The following is a 17280-nucleotide window of genomic DNA, read 5'->3' as shown; positions in this document are numbered from 1 at the left end:
AGAGAGCACTTGTACTCGGTGCCTCCCACCTCAATCCACCTAATATTGGGGTTATGGCGAATTGATGAGAGCAGGTGCTCCGTCACTAGGATGTATAAGAGAGGGGACAGAGGACATCCCTGCCTTGTCCCATTGGTGATTGTGAAAGGTGATGAAAATGTTCTGATGCACCCCCTGGGCCTTGGGACACCCGGAGCCGGACCCTTTTTGGTGGATGCTGGTGGTTGTAGTCTTCGTGGCGGCGACCCGGTTCCGTGGCTCAGGGTGGTCAAACCAGTGGCGGAACTATTTATGTGGTTTTGATGTTTAAATGTCCGACTACGCCACCCGTGGATTGCGGTCAGAGTGAACCGCCGCTGCAGGGCAGACTGCTGAGGCTGGTGTTGTGGGTGCAGCAGAGCGTAGCATAACTCCCCGTGGGAGGAGTATAGTCTCAGGGCAGTGTATGCGGAGGATGGGGGTGATGGTGCAGGGCAGCAGCAGTAACGACACGGAGTCAGTGATGCAGTCCAGGGCCTTTACTCACAGTTCTTATTATCCAGACCACGTCTGCAGGTAACGGCTGCCCACGTCGTACTGTGCTCACCAGGTGAGGGGCTCAGACAACTCCCAGATAACTTTGGAGTGCTTCACAGGACCCCCTTTGTGTGTCCTTTGTCTGGCCTTTCTTACCAACCCTTCTGTCCGGCTGCCTCGGGCCTCCTCTTGGTAAACTTGGCGCCAGTTTCCCTGACCCTATGTGGTGCCTTCCTAGCGGGTGTAGCGAGGGGCTGCGCCACATAAAATGTCAGAGCCTCCGGTTTCTAGCTGAGGGTCGTTTCCTGCCTCCACTAGTTTCGGGGACCGGTCTCCCCCTTTGGCCTGACCCCTCCACGCAGGTGGATTCGGGCGTGCGGTGGCGACTCATCCGTCCGCACCCCTGGGATCCCTTCATTCCTCGTTCCTGGAGCCTTCTCCGCTCCTCTTCCTTCCTTCTCCCTCTTCCAGGCCTGGGCCTCTGTTACTAGGCCCGCCTCCGGAGCAGAGCTCATGCAGAGCCCCTGCTCCCTGCCACTTCTGCTCAGACTTCTCTGCACTGAACTAAGATGATGCCCACCTTTTATACTCCCTTCTCAATGCACCCAGGAACTGCTTCCTCCCTGCTCCTGCACTACAGGGTTCCCCTTCCTCAGTGTTCCCTTCCCCCACTCCAGACAGGGACAGGGACTGTCGTGCCCATCTCAGAGGCATATTGGTCGCCCTGCCCCGCGGCAATGTGGTGTAATGCATGCAGGTGTCGGGTCCTGATCCACACTCCATCCTTACCTGAGAGTGAGATATCACACCTCTGGGTGAGGTGCAATACCTCTGTAGCAACCGAGCCCTCAGGGTGCTACAGTTCCATTCATCTTCAGCCTAGGTGACGTATTGTGATACAGGGCCGTGATTTTGGCTATAAAAGGGTCCCCTAGACCCCTACCCCAAGCTTTTTAAGAGAATCATATATGGCGTGCCAGGAGACTCTATGGAATGCTTTCTCAGCATCCAACGAGAGTATCTAATTACAAATTTTTAACTGCATCTAGCCCAGGAAATACTTTGTGCCTAGTAGCAGTGTCTGCTAGTCAGCGGATTATCCCGGCTGTTAAGCAAGCTACACCACCTGTAGTTTGGACACTTAATTTTTTCAAAGGAAATGCTTCGGGACCACGGGATACTCAGTGAAGAGCATCAGGAGGCACCCCAAGGCATAGGGGCTGGGACTGGCAGTAGGATGCCTTGCGGTGGACAGCCGAGCTCGATCCTTATAAAAGCTTTTTAACTGCAGCAGCTTTACTGGACGCTACTGGAGCTGGAATTACGCGGCTGCTGGCATGAGACTTGCCCTCCAATAGATCCTTGTAAATGGATTTAAAGTGTATTCATTCAAATTAGGGAGACAATTTAAATTAAAAAGCTTAGAGCTGCCTCCACCACAAGGGGGCTCGCTCGACCCACCAGCGGACAGGCACCAGTATTGGGAGAGGGGGGCTGGCCGTCAGGGTTCACCGCGGCTCTGGCACAAACCCGGCGACACGGAGGTGGCACGGGCAGGAGCGGACTGAACGTGTCGGCTTCTCACTTTTTGGATTTTAGAAGGGCATGACATGCCTATATTTGTGTCTCCCCCTCCTTTTACTCCTCCACCTCTTTTCTTTTCGCATGACTATATGTACTTGTCACTTTTCCATGTGTTAGTTGTGTCTTCTGAGCAGTTTGTCAGCTTTTGGACACCTTTGAAGGTGTTTTCTATGTGTTTCTATGTGTTTTTGTTTGCCTGCCATTGGTTTTAACGGTGTTCGAAGGTGTTCGACGAACAGTTCGACGAACAGTTCGGCGAACACACGGGTGTTCAACGAACCGAACCGAACTCGAACACTACGGGGGTGGCTCAACACTAATGATAACACACCCATAACACTGCCACAGTGTCTGCCAGAATACGTAAATAATAGTGCTAATGTAAGTGCTTCCAAAATGTTAACCACTGTGTTCTCCATAACATTGTTAGCCACCATGTCCCATTTCAATATCAACTCCAAGACCTTATAACAGGACCCACCCAAAGTTTCCTATAAAGGATGTTTACAATATTCCAATCAGTACCTGCTACCATGTTTCCATGAGTGCCAACCATACAAATAAATACCAGCTAGAGCGCTCTATGTGTAGCAGCCAAAGTGCCAACCTAAGAATTCACTTCTACCCTGTTCCAATGAGACTTTTAGTCTCTTCCAACTTCTGATTTTTATGAACCAATGGCTACTACTAGAGATGAGAAAATCTAATTTGTATTGAATTTTTAGAAGTTCACTGAACCTGGAAAATTTTAACAATCTGAAATTCTTTCTGCACGATTCACAAAACATACCCAGAGAAGGCTCACATAACCTCAGGCATGAGCAGGCAGGCTGTCTCATATTGTATGCAGCTATTACATCACATGGTACAGCTTTGCCAATTAGAAAGGTTTCCAATAGCCAGTATACAAGCAGAGGCAGGGAATGCAGCAGCAATTTTGTGATGAATCTGGATAGTGAGAAAATATCACAGCTTAGAAATAGAGATAGGGAGACAAAGTCATACAACTTTGAACAAACTATACAGACAGTGTGGGGAAGCATTGAAGTGAAGAATAGTTACTATCCTTTTACCCATAGCCATGTATGTTGAGATAATTTGGACATTAATAAGGCTCTGTTTGCGTTAAAGAGCTTGAAAGGGGTTCAATGCTGTCCTAGGAGACCTCAGGTTTATGCGTCTTTTCAGGGTATTCGATGTACTTTCGATTCACAGCTAATCAACTTTTTTTGGATAAATTCATCAGAATTGGTGTATTTTAATTTTACAAGAGTCGTTCAATTAATGAAACTCCTGGTAGCTGTATTTTTTTTTAAATTAAAGTAGCAATGTAGGAATGCTACTCTGCATTGGGTGTAACCCCTCTCCCATGCAGTGCTTGTCTTCTCCCATGTTATCCCTGCCCATGACTATGCTCTTTTTATTATTATTAAAGGGAACTTGTCACTTGATTCATACTGTCCAAACCACGGGCAGAATGAATCAGAACCTGGAAGAAATATAGTATCTGGCCGGGAACTACAGAGAGAGACCTGACTAGTCCAGCACCACCCCCGACTAGCTTTCCCCTGCATGGGAGGGACCTGTCAATCAACTAGTAGTGAAAGAAGAAGTCGGCCGGATCTATGTCTTTTCTGACACTCTAATGTGCTGGAGCGTTTCAGTGGAAAACATTCTTGGTTGCAGTCGTGCATCCAGGCTCTGATTGATGCTGCCCGTGGTTTGGGTAATATGTAGTGTTGAGCGAGCACTAAAATGCTCGGGTGCTCGAAGCTCGGGCTGAGCTCACTGTGAAACTCGGGTGCTCGACCCGAGCAACGAGCCCAATGTTAGTCTATGGGAGACCCGAACATTTTTGCGGCGGCTCCCCCGGCAGTCTGTAGAAAGCCTAAAAAGTGCCCAAAACGATAGTGACAGTGCTCAAATGACATGGGGACAGCAGCATGAGTATCGCCCCTGGAAGCATTTCTGACCCCCAGGTCACTGCTGTCAACAACGTGGTCAGAGGTATTAAGCCACTTTTACAGGCTCACAATAAAACGTTCAAAAACGAAAGTGAAAGTGCTTTCCTGTGAAATATGTTAACCCCTTAACGACCATGGGTCTTTCTGTTTTTGTGTTTTCCTTTTTTGCTCCCCTTCTTCCCAGAGCCAGAACTTTTTTAATTTTCGGTCAATATGGCCATGTGAGGGCTTATTTTTTGCGGGACGAGTTGTACTTTTAAACACCATCACTGGTTTTACCATATCGTGTGCTGGAAAATGGGAAAAAAAATCCAAGTGCAGTGAAACTGCAAAAAAATGCAATTCCACAGTTGTTTTTTGGGTCCTTTTTTTACCACGTTCACAGATTGCTAAAACTGACCTGCCATCATTATTTTCCAGGTCGTTATGAGTTCATAGACACCAAAGAATGTATAGGTTCTTTTTTATTTAAGTGGCGAAAAAAAAATCCAAAGCTTGCTAAAAAAACAAAAAAAAATGATGCGATTTTCCAAGACCCTTAGCTTCTCCATTTTTCGGGATCTGGGGCCAGGTGAGGGCTTATTTTTTGCGTGCCGGGCTGACGTTTTTATTGATACCATTTTGGGGTAGATCCGATGTTTTGATCGCCCGTTATTGCATTTTATTGCAAAGTTGTAGCGACCAAAAAAACTTAATTCTGGCGTTTAAAATTTTTTTCTCGTTACGCCGTTTACTGATTGTATTAATTCTTCTTTTATATTGATAGATCGGGCGATTCTGAACGCGGCGATACCAAATATGTGTATGTTTTTTTTTTTTTATATATATATATATTTTATTTTGAATGGGGTGAAAGGGGGTTGACTTAAACTTTTATATATTTTTTATTTTTTTAATTTTTTTAAAAACTTTTTTTTTTACACTTTCTGCTTGCTTCTATAGTCTCCAGAGGAGACTAGAAGCAGCAGTTGTCTGATTGCTTCTACTGCATACAAGCGATGAGCAGATCGCTTGTATGCAGGAGAAATGCTCACTTGCTATGAGCGCTGACCACTAGGTGGCGCTCATAGCAATTGAGACATGACAACCACAGGCGTCTGCTGCAGACCCTGAGTTGTCATGCCTACCCATTGGTGACCCGGGGTCACTGATGGACGGGGCTTAGGACTCCCGGAAGCGCGAGTTAAATGCCACTGTCAGAGATTTAACATGTTAACTGCCGCGGGTGGATTGCGATTCCAATAATCAGCTGACATGTGCTCGCTTCAGTGCGGGCTCACCGCCGGAGCCCCCGCTGAACCGGCCTTCCCGACCTGGTGTCTACTATTACTGACCAGGTCGGAAAGGGGTTAAGGAACATCCTTTCCAGGGTAAAGACTTATGTATAAGGTAAAATAAATAACCAAAAACAAAAATACTCCTCCACACCTTGGGCTATGTTCACAAGTAGCATTTTTTATGCGTTTTTGCACGTTTGTATTGCTTTCAACCGTGACAAATGCATTCACCGTGAAATGTCATTTTAACATTTTACAACCTTATCTGGCCATGTGCTGTGTGACACATGCATACAGTGCTAAAAAGACATGGGAACAGCATGGGTAAGACCCCTGGAAGCATCTCTGACACCCAGGTCACTGCCTAAAAGTGTGCCCATCAGAAGTGATCCTTGCCGCATCAGAAGATGCAGACTTGCAACTATCCCCGTGCAAGTCCTTGTCCCAGGGCAGTGTTCAATTGTACCTCCCCCATTCCTTGCAATGCAAGCGAAAATATGCAGCCAACCACCCACCCACCCGCAGGCTGCAATACCATACTGCTAGCTTTCACTTGAAATGGGGCCTTTTAGTTTGGAGGAGGCCGAAGCTGGCCACTACCTCATGGCCCCTTCGGCAGCGAGGTATCCATACTCTGTCCCCAGCCGCCCGGCGGCCGGGTGTCCACGCTCGGTCCCCAGCCGCCAGGTGGCGGCCAGGTGTCCATACTCGGTTCCCAGCCGCCCTGATTTCTCCTGTCACCTTCCCCCACACTTTTCTTAGCCTGGCCTGCTTTAGGGCAGCATTGGACGAGCCCACCAGAGAACCAGACTACTCCGGTGGGCCCTGGCTTCTCCATCAGGGGAGTTGAGAGTGCCTAGGTGAGGAGCATGATGATGATGATAGAAGTTAGCATCTGCTTTGTTTTCTTGGAATGCAAGCGCATGTATGTAGTAGCGGCTAGGCCTGAGGTGGTCCGCGTTTTGGCGCATATCCTACCTCCTCCGAGGATTGCTGGATGTTTTCCTGCTACTATCCCAGTTCTATGACTCCCGTTAAAACAAAGCTTCAGGTGATAATTGATGGATGAGGTGGTGGCAAAGGAGAAAGAGCAGGAGGAATAGGGACCATTCACATCAATATCAGGCCAGTCAACCAGATATGTCTTGTAGGATATGTTTCTGTAACAAAAGGAGCGGTTCGGCTACACAGTTATAGGGCATACAGTGAGTGCAATGCCTACCAAAAATTTCGAGCCACTCCAATGCCCCTTGGAAATGACATGGAGGTCAGAGGGCGTCAACTAAACCTTTTTTTCGATTTATAGCAACTGGGTCTCCCGTGCACTGTTGGCCTAAGCAGTGAATGGAAGGCTTTCCAAAAATTATGAGGAACTGCAATGCCCCTTACAAGAGCCATGTGTGGCACCCCAGGGGTCTGGTCACCACAGTAATAGAGATATTACGTCGGAGAGCAAGTGGGAGGTTTCCTGGTCAGGATCCCTTAAACATGCAACATCCTCCTGCCCCAGTCCTGGGAGGGGAGAATTCTGCCCTTATAAACTGGATCTGGGGCGGGGTTGAGTGAGTCAGAGAACAGTCAGAGTCAGAGTGAGAGCAAGGGAAAGTAACAGCAAGGAGCTCTGTAGGAGCTAGGAGCTAAAGACCAGGGGCTGGAAGCTGAGCAGAGCTCGCCCTGGCAGAAGACAATAGGAACCGGACACAGGAGTCCGAAGCTGTGAGGACTTATATATCCAGCAGCAGAAACCAGCCGGCAGGGGATTTCAGGTCCTCTGGCCATAGAAGCCCGGAGGCTCAGTCACAAGCAAGGGACCAGCACCGCCGTCGTGGAGCGGAGGCTAACAGAAGGCCCCAAGTCACCAGCCATACGGGTGAGCACTACACAGAACATTCAGGGACTTCTACCCGCTTACAGCAAGGTAGCCAGGAAGAGTGCAGACAGACGGGGAGGCCTACAACTCCACCTGGCCAGGGGAACTCCTGCTTGCTCACAGACTGACCAGGCCTCTTATGCTAGCCAGTACTCCCGGGAGGGTCTACCTTATAATCATCAGTAAAGACCCTGAACTGCACTGCAAAGACTCTGAGTCGTTCCTGCTGCGCTCGTGCACCATCACCCCCATCATCCACACTCACTGCCCTGAGGCTATACTCCTCCCGAGGGGAGTTATCCCATTCTATGCTGCGCACACAACACCAGCCTCAGCGGTCTGCCTCGCAGCGGTGGTACTCCCTGACCGCAATCCACGGGTGGCGCAGTTGGACAATTAACCTCAAAACCTAAGAAAGACTGCCACTGGTTTGACCAGCCTGAGCCACGGGACCGGGTCACCGCCACGGAGACTACAGACCCCAGAGACCCGGCACCGGGTATCCCACACACGTGTACACACGGCCCAGGGGGCGCGTCACATGCCGTACAGCATATTACAAACATAAGTCCCATTATTGGGGAGTGGGTCTCCCATAGTATTTGCTTATGCTTTCCCAGCAAAAGCTGCCAAAAATTAGGACGGAGCAACTTGCAATGCCCCTTACAAGAGCCATGCAGTACAGCATATTACAAACATAAGTCCCATTATTGGGGAGTGGGTGTCCCATAGTATTTACTTATGCCTTGCAAGCAAAAGCTGCCAAAAATTAGGACGGAGCAACTTGCAATGCCCCTTACAAGAGCCATGCAGTACAGCATATTACAAACATAAGTCCCATTATTGGGGAGTGGGTCTCCCATGGTATTTGCTTATGCTTTCCCAGCAAAAGCTGCCAAAAATTAGGACAGAGCAACTTGCAATGCCCCTTACAAGAGCCATGCAGTACAGCATATTACAAACATAAGTCCCATTATTGGGGAGTGGGTGTCCCATGGTATTTGCTTATGCTTTCCCAGCAAAAGCTGCCAAAAATTAGGACGGAGCAACTTGCAATGCCCCTTACAAGAGCCATGCAGTACAGCATATTACAAACATAAGTCCCATTATTGGGAAGGGGGTCTCCCATAGTATTTGCTTATGCTTTCCCAGCAAAAGCTGCCAAAAATTAGGACGGAGCAACTTGCAATGCCCCTTACAAGAGCCATGCAGTACAGCATATTACAAACATAAGTCCCATTATTGGGGAATGGGTGTCCCATAGTATTTGCTTATGCTTTCCCAGCAAAAGCTGCCAAAAATTAGGATGGAGGAACTTGCAATGCTGGCACCCTGGTGGTATAGTGGTGGTGGAGGCTGAGGATAAGGAGAAGAAGATTAAACAGCCGAAACGAGGAAGTGTATACCCTTGTGTGGGTGTGAAGCGGTGCATGTGAATACACCTGCCGAAATAACCCAGTGGATTTGACTTTATGTTACTCTGCTGTCATTTGGTGGTGATGAGAAGACTGGCCCAATCCAGCCCTTGTTCATTTTGATAAGGGTCAGCTTGTCAGCATTGTCAGTTGACAGGCGAGTGCGCTTATCAGTTATAATTCCCCCAGCGGCACTAAAAACACGCTCCGATAACACGTTAGCGGCAGGGCAGGCCAGGACCTCCAAGGCGTACAGAGCGAGTTCATTCCAAGTGTCCAGCTTGGATACCCAATAATTAAAAGGCACAGAGGAATCACGGAGGACGCTGGTACGATCGGCAAGGTACTCCCTCACCATCTTTTGAAACTTTCCACTCCTTGTGAGAGTACCCCGCGCCTCAGGGCCTGTAAGCTGGGCGGGTGTCAGAAAACTGTTCCAGAACGTTGACAGTGTTCCCCTGCCTCTGCTGGATTGGAGTTGCATCTCTCTCTCCTGTACGTCTTGGTTGGGCAACGAACTGTGACCTCTGCCGCTACCGTGTTCAGATGGGAATTTTTTTAAGAGTTCTGCAGCAAGGGCTTTCTGGCATTGCCCCATTTTTGTAGACCTCTCCACCTCAGGAATAAGAGAGTGAAAGTTCTCCTTGTAGCGGGGGTCTACAAGTGTCACCAACCAGTAATGACTGTCACCCAACATTTTGACAACGCGAGGGTCACGGTTAAGGCAGCGTAACATAAAGTCAGCCATGCGTGCCAGACTGGTAACGGGCAAGATTTCCGTGTCCTCACCAAGATGACGACTGACCATGCTCTCCTCCTCCTCCTCCTCTTCCTCCTCCCCCCTGTCCTCAGGCCACCCACGCTGAACCGACGGTATGACACTTGTACAGGTACTACCGTCTACAATGCACGATAGCAGCTCCTGTTCTTCCTCCTCCTCCTCCTCCTCTCCCTCATTGTCCCCCAATGCACGTTGGGATGAGATGAGGCTGGGCTGTGTGTAATCGCCCGCTATGGCTTCTTGATCCATCTCATCATACTCTGGCTGCAATGCCTCCTCTTTAATTCTCTGCAGAGAGCGTTGCAAAAGACAGACAAGTGGGATGCTGACACTAATGATGGCGTCATCGCCACTCACCATCTTGGTGGCCCCCTCAAAGTTTGTCAGGATGGTACATATGTCAGACATCCAGGTCCACTCCTGAGGTCTTATGTGTGGAGTCTGACCTGAATATCGACGGCCTTGTTGCAGCTGGTACTCCACAACTGCTCTCTTCTGCTCAGAAATCCTTTGCAACATGTGGAGGGTAGAGTTCCTACGTGTGGGGATATCACACACCAGTCGGTGTGCCGGAAGCTGCAAACGCTGCTGCAACACAGCAAGGGCGGCGGAAGCTGTAGCCGACTTGCGAAAATGAGCTGACAGGCGGCGTACTTTCACGAGCAGATCTGGCAACTCGGGGTACGATTTAAGAAACCGCTGAACCACGAGGTTAAGCACATGAGCCAGGCATGGTACGTGTGTGATCTCACCTCGCCTCAGAAACGCCACCAGGTTACGGCCATTGTCACACACGACCATGCCGGGATGTAGGTTCAGCGGTCTCAGCCACAGATCTGCCTGCTCTTTCACAGCTGTCCACAACTCACAAGCAGTGTGAGGTTTATCACCTAAGCTTATGAGTTTCAGCACAGCCTGTTGCCGCTTGACGGAGGCAGTACTGTAATGCTTCCAGCTTGTAACTGATGTGGTGATATCTGAGATGGAGGCTGAACATGAGGAGGAGGAGGAGGAGGAGGATGCGCAGGAGCTGTACACTGTGGGGGCAACTCTGACTGACATAGGGCCCGCAATCCTCGGTGTGGGGAGGATGTGTTCCGTCCCAAGGTCCGACTGGGTCCCGGCTTCCACTATGTTTACCCAGTGTGCCGTCAGAGAGATGTGCCATCCCTGGCCACAAGCACTTGTCCACGTGTCCGTTGTCAGGTGGACTCTCCCAGTAACTGCGTTGTTGAGGGCACGGCAGATGCTTTGGGACACGTGCTTGTGTAGTGCGGGGATGGCACACCGGGCAAAATAGTGTCGGCTCGGGACCGAGTACCGAGGGATGGCCACTGCCATAAGATTGCGGAAGGATTCCATCTCCACCAGCCTAAAAGGCAGCATTTCCAATGCAAGCAGTCGTGAAATGTGCGAATTTAGGACTGTGGCCTGTGGGGCATTAGCTGCGAATTTCCGCTTTCGTTCAAAGGTCTGGGATATGGACAATTGAACGCTGCGGTGGGACGTGGACGTGGACGTTGATGCTGTTTCTTGAGAAACTGCCATAACAAGTGAAGACTGAGAGGAGGGGGCATCTTTACATGCAGTATGGACAGGGGATTGCCTTGCACACACAACAGGGGGTTCTATTGCACGCACAACAGTGGAAGAAGCAGTGGTGACACCCGCTGACACTGGTCGTGGACCCTGGGTTTCGCCCCACAAAGTCGGGTGCTTTGCTGCCATGTGCCTGATCATGCTGGTGATGGTCAGGCTGGTAGTTTTTTCACCCCTGCTGATGCTGGCATGGCAGGTGGAACATATGGCCTTTTTGGGGTTATCAGCAGAGTCTTTAAAAAAATTCCAGACTCTGGAAGACCTACCAATTGTACTGGCAACGTCCCTCGTGTTGGTGTTACGGGGAAAGGTTGCCTGCCTTCTGTCTGCGGCCACCACACTGCTTCTTCCTGCCTGTTGGGGTACTCTGCCTCCCTCCCCCTGTGTGCTGCTGGCCTCACTCTGCATGTCCTCCTTCCACGTTGGGTCAGTTACTAGATCATCCACCACCTCCTCCTCTTCCACTTGCGCACCACGATCCTCCTCCTCAATTCCTGGCAATTGTGTCTCGTCATCGTCCACCTCTTGTGACAGATTGCCAACGTCGACTTCCTGTGGCCGTGGCTGTTCAAATATTTGGGCATCGCAACATGGGATCTCCTCTTCCACCACTTCAAGCGTATCAGACGAGGGGCCCAAATATGGAAATGGACCAGTGAACAGCTCTTCAGAGTGTCCAAGTGTGGGATCACTTGCTGTCTGACGACACTCGGCATGGTGGGAGGAAGGAGCATCAGGGTGAGGAGGAGTATGCGGTCGAGACTCACGGCTACTAAGAGTTGACCGTGTCGAAGACAGACCGGAGGTGGTGGTGCCCAGGTAACTGGAAGTATTGTCTGCTATCCAATTAATAACCTGTTCACACTGATCAGTTCTCAATACTGGTGTTGTTCTGTGCTTCCCTAGTAATTCGGTCAAGAAGTGGGAGCGAGAAGATGTGGCTGTTGGTTGTGGCACATTTTCACCTTGGCCACGGCCCCATCCTCTGCACGAACCATCACCAGAACGTCCACTTCCACGTCCCTTGCCACGCGCCTTGCCCATTGTAAATGAAGTAAAATAGCTTACACTTGCACTATCAATGGAAAAAGGGTAATAAAGAGTAGATTAGAACCGTGGAAGAGGAAAACCACAGTTATTGTTTACTGGGGTATACCACACTTTTTTAAATAGAGATATTTGCGGCTGAACAGTGAGCGACACACTCAAACTGCTTTTTTTTTTAGATACCAAAGGCCCAAAACTGGATAGTACAGTGATTTGACCCGTGGAACTGCGAAACCACACTGGGAAGTCGGGCCTACACAAGACTATTTTCAACAGATATATTTTTGTGTCACAACAGTCAGGAGACACTACTGTTTTTCCTTACGGAAAAAACTACCAAAAGCTGAATAATAGAGATTTTTTACCGTGGGATGGCAAAACCACAGTTATTGTTTACTGGGGTATACCACACTTTTATAAATAGAGATATTTGCGGCTGAATAGTGAGCGACACACTCAAACTGCTTTTTTTTAGATACCAAAGGCCCAAAACTGGATAGTACAGTGATTTGACCCGTGGAACTGCGAAACCACACTGGGATGTCGGGCCTACACAAGACTATTTTCAACAGATATATTTTTGTGTCACAACAGTCAGGAGACACTACTGTTTTTCTTTACGGAAAAAACTACCAAAAGCTGAATAATAGAGATTTTTTACCGTGGGATGGCAAAACCACAGTTATTGTTTACTGGGGTATACCACACTTTTTTAAATAGAGATATTTGCGGCTGAGCAGTGAGCGACACACTCAAACTGCTTTTTTTTTAGATATCAAAGGCCCAAAACTGGATAGTACAGCGATTTGACCCGTGGAACTGCGAAACCACACTGGGATGTTGGGCCTACACAAGACTATTTTCAACAGATATATTTTTGTGTCACAACAGTCAGGAGACACTACTCTTTTTCTTTACGGAAAAAACTACCAAAAGCTGAATAATAGAGATTTTTTACCGTGGGATGGCAAAACTACAGTTATTGTTTACTGGGGTATACCACACTTTTTTAAATAGAGATATTTGCGGCTGAACAGTGAGCGACACACTCAAACTGCTTTTTTTTTTGATACCAAAGGCCCAAAACTGGATAGTACAACGATTTGACCCGTGGAACGAGAAACCACACTGGGATGTCGGGCCTACACAAGACTATTTTCAACAGATATATTTTTGTGTCACAACAGTCAGGAGACACTACTGTTTTTCTTTACGGAAAAAACTACCAAAACCTGAATAATAGAGATTTTTTACCGTGGGATGGCAAAACCACAGTTATTGTTTACTGAGGTATACCACACTTTTTTAAATAGAGATATTTGCGGCTGAACAGTGAGCGACACACTCAAACTGCTTTTTTTTTAGATACCAAAGGCCCAAAACTGGATAGTACAGCGATTTAACCCGTGGAACTGCGAAACCACACTGGTGTGTCGGGCCTACACAAGACTGTTTTCAACAGATATATTTTTGTGTCACAACAGTCAGGAGACACTACTGTTTTTCTTTACGGAAAAAACTACCAAAACCTGAATAACAGAGATTTTTTACCGTGGGATGGCAAAACCACAGTTATTGTTTACTGGGGTATACCACACTCTTTTAAATAGAGATATTTGCGGCTGAACAGTGAGCGACACACTCAAACTGTTTTTTTTTTTAGATACAAATGGCCCAAAATGGAAGTGCAAAACAACACTTCTGTTTCTCTAGCCTACACCAGACTATTTTGAACAGTTATATTTGTGTCTGAAAAATCAGAGACATGCTTTTTTTTGGGGGGGGGAGGGGGGACACACCAAAAGGTTAATAAGACGGGTATTTGTACAGTGTGAAGGAGGAAAAAAAAAGGAGGATTTAGATGGAAAAAAAAGGATTTTTCCTGGCCCCCGACACCTGGTGCTAAGTCCAGCAATTTGAGCAACAGGAGCACACAGGACTGTAATGCAGCGTTTGCTGGTATAACCACTATGTCTCCTATACAGCCTGCCTGCCTGGTATCTGGGATGGATATTAGTCCTGAAAAGGACTGTTTGTTTGTTCTGGCAGCCTTTACAGACCCTATACTAACTATTTCGCAGTTTATATCTCTCCCTAAATGAGCAGCGCTGTCCCTACACTGTCTAATCCGGAGCGACTGTGTCCAAGATGGCGGCGCCCGGTTTTAAATACTCGAGGTGACGCTGTGCGGCCAGCCAATCACTGTAATGCCCACAACCAACATGGCTGCAGCATTACAGTGACTGGCTGGCAATCCCTGCATGTTCATTGGCTCTGTAAAGAGCGCCAAACATGCAGGGCGGAGACCCGAGTTCCCGCCCGAGTAACCCGGAAATGCTCGGTGCTCACCGAACATCCCGAGTAGCGTGATGCTCAGGCGAGTACCGAGCAGTGTCGAACGTGTTCGCTCAACACTAGTAATATGTATTGACTGACAGCTTCCTTTAATAATATGAATCTTTGATCTACATGCAGTTGTGATGGCCGCTAGCATAAGATAAGGGATGGTTGCATTTGCTATTTAATCATCTGTTATTACATGCTAAATAGTTTCTATATTTTTGGTAAGAAGAAATTAGCTGGGCTCATAACAGGTGTCATTACTCTCCCTTACATAGACATCTTCGTTTTTATATGGATCCCCTGCTGAGACTCAAAGGTCACTCTTGTATCTGGTAACTTTGCAAACAAGTGGTAAGAAAAGTTTCCACATTGTCCATATCAAACATCTAGACGAAACTTGAACTAAGTAATCAATGGTGAATACATTGGTGATCTTAATGGATCACCCCAGGCAAAACTAGTACAGCGTTATGCCTAGTGCCAGACTTAAAGGGGTATTCCCATCTCCAAGATCCTATCCCAATATGTAGTAGGTGTAATAATAATAATATTAGCAAATACTTCCAATTAGAAATGTAGCACAGTTCTTCTGATTCACTATGTTGCTTACCCCATGTGCATTGCATTGTAGTAGGTTAGATATCCATGGTTATGACCACTAAAAGCTAACTAACTAACTGTCACTATATGAGTGTTCATAACCATGGATACCTAAGCTACTGCAGTGCCCTGCACATGGGGTAAGTGACTTCTTTCTGGATAGAAAGAGGTGGGGTTTTATCTAAATCCCACCCAAAACTGGGCATTCTGGGCAAGGACATGTTATTGGGTGGGCTTGGATAATTCCAGGGAGGGGCAAGGTTAAGCTGGGGCCTAGCTGCTCTGAGAACTGTTGGCAACTATGCCACTGGTACCTGCTTTGCATGTGTTATCAGCAGGTATGGCGATAAACAGGACAGGTGCACGACACCTGCCTATCTCCCAACAGATATCAGCAGATGTGATGTCACCAGCCTTGCTCACCTCCTGATGTGGAAGTGAGCGGAGGAAAAATACCCCTTTAAAGAGTTGGTGGGTTACTTCTCTATTTTATATATGCAGGTTACCCCAAGCTCAACACGAGACATAAACTCTATTTTTACTAACGTTTCCATAAAGGGGGTTACCACTTTAAGAAAAGTGGTCCCCAAAGTTTTGCATACTTGGAATCAACAAAGTCAGGAAGTACTTATCCTCTGCCGGCGCAACGCTTACACACCACCGCTGCTACAGTCTGTGTTATTGGCTGCCGCAGTGATGTCACCTCGACAGCACAGATAACCTCTGCAGCCAATCACTGAGTTTGGCATCTCTGCTGATGATTAAAGCACAAGCCACCAAGCTGTAGCAGTCATGTGTTCTGTTGAAGTGACGTAAAAGCTGCAGACCCAGGACAAGGTTGGGCGTAGGTGAGTAAAACCTAGCCTTGTTATTTTACATGCCTACAAGCATTTTGGGTCCACTTTGCTGAAAATGGAAAACTCCTATAAATATATTTTCTTTCCTATGATTTGTCAGTTAAACTTATCTCTACAGTATCTAATTGGTTGCTGTCCTACCAAAGCGCTTAATAGGACGAGGTGGCATTTGCACTAGGAGATTGATGTGCCACTTTGTCCCCAGTTGGCTCTGCTTATAGTGTTGAGCGAACATGCTCGACACTGCTCGGTACTCGCCCGAGCATCACGCTACTCGGGATGTTCGGCGAGCACCGAGCATTTCCGGGTTACTCGGGCGGGAGCTCGGGTCTCCGCCCTGCATGTTTGGCGCTCTTTACAGAGCCAATGAACATGCAGGGATTGCCAGCCAGTCACTGTAATGCTGCAGCCATGTTGGTTGTGGGCATTACAGTGATTGGCTGGCCGCACAGCGTCACCTCGAGTATTTAAAACCGGGCGCCGCCATCTTGGACACAGTCGCTCCGGATTAGACAGTGTAGGGACAGCGCTGCTGATTTAGGGAGAGATATAAACTGCGAAATAGTTAGTGTAGGGTCTGTAAAGGCTGCCAGAACAAACAAACAGTCCTTTTCAGGACTAATATCCTTCCCAGATACCAGGCAGGCAGGCTGTATAGGAGACACAGTGGTTATACCAGCAAACGCTGCATTACAGTCCTGTGTGCTCCTGTTGCTCAAATTGCTGGACTTAGCACCAGGTGTCGGGGGCCAGGAAAAATCCATTTTTTTTCCATCTAAATCCTCCTTTTTTTTCCTCCTTCACACTGTACAAATACCCGTCTTATTAAACTTTTGGTGTGTCCCCCCTCCCCCCCCCCAAAAAAAAAGCGTGTCTCTGATTTTTCAGACACAAATATAACTGTTGAAAATAGTCTGGTGTAGGCTAGAGTAAACAGAAGTGTTGTTTTGCACTTCCACGGTTCAAACCTCTGTATTATCCATTTTGGGCCATTTGTATCTATAAAAAAAAACAGTTTGAGTGTGTCGCTCACTGTTCAGCCGCAAATATTTCTATTTAAAAGAGTGTGGTATACTCCAGTAAACAATAACTGTGGTTTTGCCATCCCACGGTAAAAAGCTCTATTATTCAGGTTTTGGTAGTTTTTTCCGTAAAGAAAAACAGTAGTGTCTCCTGACTGTTGTGACACAAAAATATATCTGTTGAAAATAGTCTTGTGTAGGCCCGACATCCCAGTGTGGTTTCGCAGTTCCACGGGTCAAATCGCTGTACTATCCAGTTTTGGGCCTTTGGTATCTAAAAAAAAAGCAGTTTGAGTGTGTAGCTCACTGTTCAGCCGCAAATATCTCTATTTAAAAAAGTGTGGTATACCCCAGTAAACAATAACTGTGGTTTTGCCATCCCATGGTAAAAAATCTCTATTATTC

The sequence above is a fragment of the Phyllobates terribilis genome, unplaced genomic scaffold (genome assembly GCF_046119375.1).
Source record: "Phyllobates terribilis strain yellow unplaced genomic scaffold, ASM4611937v1 Scaffold_12__6_contigs__length_324123572, whole genome shotgun sequence".
NCBI lineage: Eukaryota > Metazoa > Chordata > Amphibia > Anura > Dendrobatidae > Phyllobates > Phyllobates terribilis.
Note: the sequence above shows the minus strand (reverse complement) of the source record.